We start from the raw sequence: 7,148 nt of genomic DNA on the forward strand, positions 1-7,148 counted from the left end.
AAATTTTAACGAAATCTTGATCAACACATTTTGGGCTTCAAAAGGGTGTCTCAGATTGTCTCTATGGTATTCCATTCCTCATAAATCTCTAATAAGTGTAAACATCCTAACCATATAAAAGAAGATAAATGTTTAATTAGGTATGAAATTTGTTCTATACATTCTATCTGAAATCTGAGACACCCTTTTGTAGATAATGGCCATAGGAACAACATATAATAAAATCAACCCTCTAGGGATACCTATGCAGAAGCTAATTTCATTTGAAAGTGGAAATTTGGTGAAAAATATTTTAGACACAGTTAACATTATAATTGGTTACATAATTGTTGCATAGTACTAACATTACATTTTTTGAAAGAGTAATCTGTTAGCTATCCAAAACTACCACTTTTATAAATTTGCAAGCTTTATTAATAAAGTTACAGCATTTTAAAACTTGGGAGTTGGAATTATAAAATCTTTGTATTGTGCTACCTTAAAATGAACAGTTTTGTTCATATTCTTGATATAGAAAATGTACTCACATATTGAAAGTTTATACCTTTAGGCAAAGTAATGAATTGTATGTTTAAAAGGAAACCATTTGTTGTTAACTTCATATAGGCCCAGGTAAAATAATGATTTGTACAAGTTAATATTATCTTTTTCTCCACAAAATTTGTACAGGTAATTACTTGTACAATTATATTTATACAAATAATAACCTGTATGATGACATCATACAAGTAATTACTCGTATGAAAATGTTGTATAGTAATAACCTGTACAAAATAATAACATGTACACGACATATATATAACATTATATGTGCATATATATAAATATTCGCGAATCTTGACTAATACGATTATCCCACTGTCCAAAATATATGAAAACGGAATGAAAATCAAAATCACGGAAATCGATATGTACTATGTTAATGGCAGATAGTTAATGGTTTCTGTTTGATTTTCCCCCTACTTTTTATGAATCGGGACGATTGAGAGCTTGACTTACTGTAAATATAACTGTCTATAATTGAAGAATATGTTACTCTGTATATTTATTTTGGTTATAATTGTCGTGTAATTGTTGTTTTGAATAAGCAACATTTTATTTTACTCATATGAATAATATCGTTTGTTTAATGTACTAGTCATCCGTCTCACGATCTCGTATAAATATCCAGTAGGGGAAATTCCTGCCCATGAATAGATTAGATTAAACCTCATTCTTCTAATGATATGACTATGTATGTACACGTTTTTCATTAAGGTGTCAGCGCACCAATTAAAAAGTCCCAATCTGTTCAACCAATTTGGCAAGTCTCACAGCATTCTAAATATTTTACCTTTAAGTATAACTTCATAGAAAGTACTCTGACACAAAATAGTGCTTTTGATGTCATTGTTTACTTAAAGGGGCACTAGCTACGAGAAAAAGAAAAATCTAAAGTTTAATTTTTTTCTGTTCAATCAATAATGAAAGTGAAATAGTGAAATAACAATTCGCTTTTTGCAGTCAAAAAGGTTCAATTTTGTCAAATTACGCTAAGAAACATTAATAATTAGTAATTCACTTGCAAGTGAATGAGTCGACCTCTTTAAATCCGTATTCATGTGAACTTCAATTTAACCCCTAGCTAGAGATTGACAACGCATGCATTGTACGTGTACTGGTTATTTAAAGAAAAAGAAGGTCAACAATGAAGGTGAAACTACGGTTAATCATTTGATTACTAATTCGATGCACATAAAATCATTCTTTTACGGTTAAAATCAATGAGAAACATCTATTTTTAATCTATAAAATAAAATCAAACAGACCTATAAAAATCAAATTGCACGTGTTGGTTTAATCTATTCATATCTTTATTTATGTTTACATCGCTTATATGGTCATCTGAGGTCAAATCGCTAGGTAATTAGATGGCGGGTGGACTAAAATACACACGAAACGAACCTATTTATTATCTACCCCATGCTCTGTAAACTGTTTATTTTAGACTTTTGATAGTTTGGATAAATGTTTTATTTTGTTATAAATCAAATATAAGAATTTGAGTCAAATCGGTGACCATGAATTTGACAGCTAGTGCCCCTTTAAACTAACCAACAAATTGACAGAAATAAAACATTTTGTGAAAGAAATATATTCAGACTATTTTGAGCCAACATTTACATGTCTATGAGTTTGCATTCAACATTGAAGATTAATGGCTCGATAGTATACTAACTTAAGTTAAATGCACTATTTTTTGTCCGAGTAGGCCTACTTTCACATGCGTTCTAAATTGGAGGGAGTAATTAATGGTCTGACACCTAAACGTCGGTCAAGTTTCAGGATAAGCTAATTTTACAATACGGATGGTTTGAATTTGGTAATGTCTCTTACCAATCCGTGTTTAAGTTATGCCATACACTTGATATATGCTTATAGGAGTAACACGACGGGTGTCAAATGTGGAGCAGAATCTGCTTCCTATTTTGGAGATCATCTCGGGTTTTGTTTTTTGTGTTACCTAGTCATGAGTTTTCTGTGTTGTGTTTTGTATACTGCGGTTTGTCTTTATGTTTTTTTGTTTTTCTAATTTGTTTATGCGTTTTATTTTCGACTAATAAGATATACGAAGATGTAGTATGAATGTCAATGAGACAACTCTCAATCAAAGTCACAATTTGTAAAAGTTGACGCTTATAGGTCTTTCATACGTCGCAGATTTAAGGAACCATATTCGACTTTGTCTGTCCTGTTGGAAGAAGACGTTTGGAAATTGGACATTCACAGGACATTTCTAGATTCAAAAGTAACGAATACAATTGTTTAATGAACAGCATTAACCAAAACAATGAGATACATCAATTCATTTCTGTTTTTCTGAATATGGCATACATCAACACGTCCTTATCGTGGAATTTAATGATACCTGTCAGTCAAATATGTTCAACTTATTAGAACTACTAGAAACTAAAGAAACTACAGACACGGCTTCATCTGCCTCATTTTTAGACTCGTATACCTCGAATTTGACATAAGCGGTCCCCTCGGTACCAAAATATATCACAAACGAGACGATTTTAATTTTGAAATTATCAATAGCCCCACCTTAGTAGCAATATAACATATGGGATATACATTCCTAATTCATTCGGTATTCCTGAACTTTCAGCTGCTACTCAGACTTTGTTAAACATCATATGTGCCTGAGTAGAAAGTTGATGAACTAGAAGTTTGTCAAAGAACTCGTCCTTAAAAAAATCAAAGTTCAACGGATGATACCAAGACTTGTTGATAAAAAGTAAAATCACAAAAACACTGATCTCCAAGGAAATTCAAAACAGAAAATCCCTAATCAATTGGCAAAATCCAAAGCTCAAACACATCAAACGAATGGATAACAGTTGTTGTCACATTCCCGACTTTGTAGATGCATTTTCCTTATGTAGAAAATGGTGTATTGAACCTGGTTTAATAACCAGCTAAACCTCTCACTTGTATGCCAAACAGACACAATAGGTGAAAATGTCAAATAAGGGGTACAACAGTCAACATTGTGTTATAATCACAATAAAAACAAAGAAGCACAAAAGGGCTTATAACAAATTAAACAAACTCATGAGTTGCTTTCTCATTTTTACATTTTATTCATGTATGTTAAATAGACCCATGAAGGATTAAAAGATTTTAAGTAATGGAACCGACATTAACTTTGACATAGAATCACTGGTGACGTTTCACAAACACTGAGTAGGAGCTTCAAGCTCTTGAATACCGAATAAGTTGACAAATTAGTTTAAACATATTTTATTGTCTAAAAACATTGACAATATGATTAGATACAAATTTTGCAACTTAGAACGTCTTCTCCATTACATATACAAATAATAAACAACCAAACAAAATAAAATACATAATAATAACATAGTAAACATTATAAATATAGAGACATCATAAATAAATTTAGATCGTGGTGAGGTTGCAGTATGAGCGGCATGAAAATGTAAATTTTCTTTGCTTTCACGATGCTACTACGTCCTCATTACGCTTCTACAACGATCCCGCTACGATTATACCACGTTCTCACCGCGCTTATTTTGCGACCTCACTACGCTTATCAAGATCTTTCTACGCTCTTCACGTTCTCACTATGACCATGCCACGAGTTATCCGATCTTACTGCGATTATAACACGTTCTAACCACGAATATACTACGTTCATACCAAGATCTTACTACGTTCTCAGCAATAACGTCAACATCGTGTTCCATATCAATACAGCTCCATTCCTTCTATTTCTGATTAATACGGATATTTCTCGGAAACAATACAGGCATGCCACCAAAATCTACTAGAACACGTGGGCGTGGTTGTAGGGGTTGATGTAGAGGCAGAGGTAGCAAAGTAACAAATCCTGATCAAGCATTGATGTCGGACCGACCTATCCAACCTAAATTACAACCTATTGCTGGTCCATAAAGCTCAAATGACAATATTTTAGTGAACGATAGCAGAGATGACACAGATGTGTATATAGATATAGCAAGATGTGGTTTGAGTGCCAATGAGACAACTCTCCATCCAATACTTGTTTAAAAAACATTTAAAAGGGAAAACCAACAGTCTAATCTATATAAAAACAAGAAGCATGGTTGAGCCGTTAGAACAAATGGATAATTACAATTAGACAAAAAAATATAGGGAGCTTTTTTATATATTTTATGTGAAAATGACAATAAGAATGGTGTGGTCATAGTGTGAACGTAGTCAAGTCGTAAGAAGAGCGTGACGAGGACGACAAGAGCGTGCTGGAATCGTACTATGTTCTTGAACAGCGTGGTATAGTCGGAGTGGAAGCGTAGTTGGGTCGCAGTGAAAACATGATGGTCGTAGTGAGGTCGTGATAACGTCACTGTGAGATCGTAGCGCAAACTCTCCGAATAGGTTTTCGCTTTAGCTACGCTCTCGCTACGATTGTAGAGCAACCTTTGCGATCTTAGTGCGCTCTCACTACGCTTCTACTGCGACCTGATTTCGCCACGATCGCACCACGATTGTTTTGAACATGTTCAAAAGTTGGCCACGCTTTTCGCGATCTTGAAGATCTCACCACGACCGTGATACGTCCTTACTGCGATCTACACGATCGCACTACGATCATCAAAATGTGCATTTTTTTTTCACAGATCGTAGTGTGATCGTGGCTTAGTGGGACTGCGGTATTAGGTGGTTGCTATTGATATTGTCAAAATTAAAATCGTCTCGTTTGCCATATATTCTGGTACTGCGATGACTGCGTATGTCACATTCGAGGTATAAGTTTAAACATGAGGCGGTGGAAGTACTGTCTGTTGTTTCTTTAATATTCCGTATCAACTTAGCAAATAATAATCGATGGTCTTGAAAAATTATAGATTATAGATATGACGTTGTTTATCATCTTAATAACATGTTATAGTATTCTTTTATTTGTCTTGATAAAGTATTACTTTTACTGTTTAGTCTATAGGTTCGGTAATTAATAAATGTCCATTTGACTTGGCTCCGTTCTTTGGACATCCCGTTATCGTTCTATGATATTTTTTTGTATTGTCTTTAGTTTGTAAAATTTTTTATGCGACTGCCATACAAGAGGGTGAAGTGTTTAACCTCTAAAAAACAGGTTTAACCCACCATTTCCTTTATGGAAAATTCAAAACAGAAACTAACCAAATGGCAAAATCAAAAGCTCAAACACATCAAACGAATGGATAACAGTCACATCAAATTCCATTATATTGACAACGTTGTTTGAACAAAACAAACGGACACAATAGGTAAAAAAGCCAAAATAGGGTTTCAACAGTCATCATTGTGTTATAATCTTTATCACTATATAAAAAAAGTAAAAAAGAATTAAAAAAAGGCATATAGAGAAAGCACATAAGAAAAATAAAAGACCGAAATATAAATGTTACCATAGCACAATGTCGCGATATATAAGTACCGAGCAACGTCATATGGATATCACCAAAAATAGACTCAACAGTAAAAGTATTATTAAAAAAGACAAATAAAAGAATTTTATAACATGTTTTTAAGATATTACACAATTTCCGTACCCAGGAACTTTATTTCAAAACCATCGTGTAGTATTTATCAACAAGGTCTTTGTACCTTCCGATGAATTTCTGTAGAAAAAAAGATGAGATGGTGCACAACATGCCCGTGGTTCCTAAACTTTCTACTCAGACGCTGGTGACCTTTTACAAAGCCTGAGTAGCAGCTGCTAGGTCTTAAATATGTATATCCCATATGCAGGTGAAGTTGGTATATATTGTTAAGGTGGAGGACAATCATAATTTTAAAACTAAAATCGGCTCGTTTATCATATCTGGTACTGAAATGACCGTGAATGTCAAATTCGAAGTTTAAGTCTGAAAATGAGGAACAAGAAGCAACGTCTATTGTTTCTTTTATCTACAGTTATTGAGGATATAGTAATGGAGTCCAATCAGAAATGTTAGGATTGTTAATAGAAAGATTGATTGATTGATTGCTGGTTGCTTGACGGCCAGTGACAACGACATCATCAGTGAAATTAAAGGACCAGGGGTCGATTTCACAAAAAAAGCTTACGACTAAGATTGATCGTAAGTATACTGATTTGTTCATGATTTAAGGCTTCTTTCAATTTGATCTTTTTGTTTAGACAAGTGTCTGAAGGATCTCTGACTTGTATGAAAAAAAGAATTGGTCAGCAAGGTGAGACGCACATATCGTTCCTATAGGCATGCCGACAATTTGTTGAAAAAGTTTTCCTTCGTTTGTCAATAAAACACTACAGCATACTGATCAATTGATCCTTTGTGTAGCATGTTTTACCTTTTTGTTCCAAAATATGTCGTATGGTATCCCTAAGTGATAAATTTATAGCGTATGCTACCCTTTTTATGAAATGCATTGTGGATTATTTCTTCTGACGATTTTTTATTTTCGCATGAGGAATGGTGGTATACAGGGCTGAAAATATTTGATAGAACTAATTTCAGAAAAAGATCCGAGATTCAAAATTATCCAGAAGTTCTTTAGCTTTTTGAATCCACATAACAATATGGTCATAACCACTGCGCAAGTAAACAGTTTCACAGTGAATGACAAATGTTCCAAGAGAGATAACTCCATATCAC

The sequence above is a fragment of the Mytilus galloprovincialis genome, chromosome 6 (assembly GCF_965363235.1).
Source record: "Mytilus galloprovincialis chromosome 6, xbMytGall1.hap1.1, whole genome shotgun sequence".
Taxonomy (NCBI): domain Eukaryota; kingdom Metazoa; phylum Mollusca; class Bivalvia; order Mytilida; family Mytilidae; genus Mytilus; species Mytilus galloprovincialis.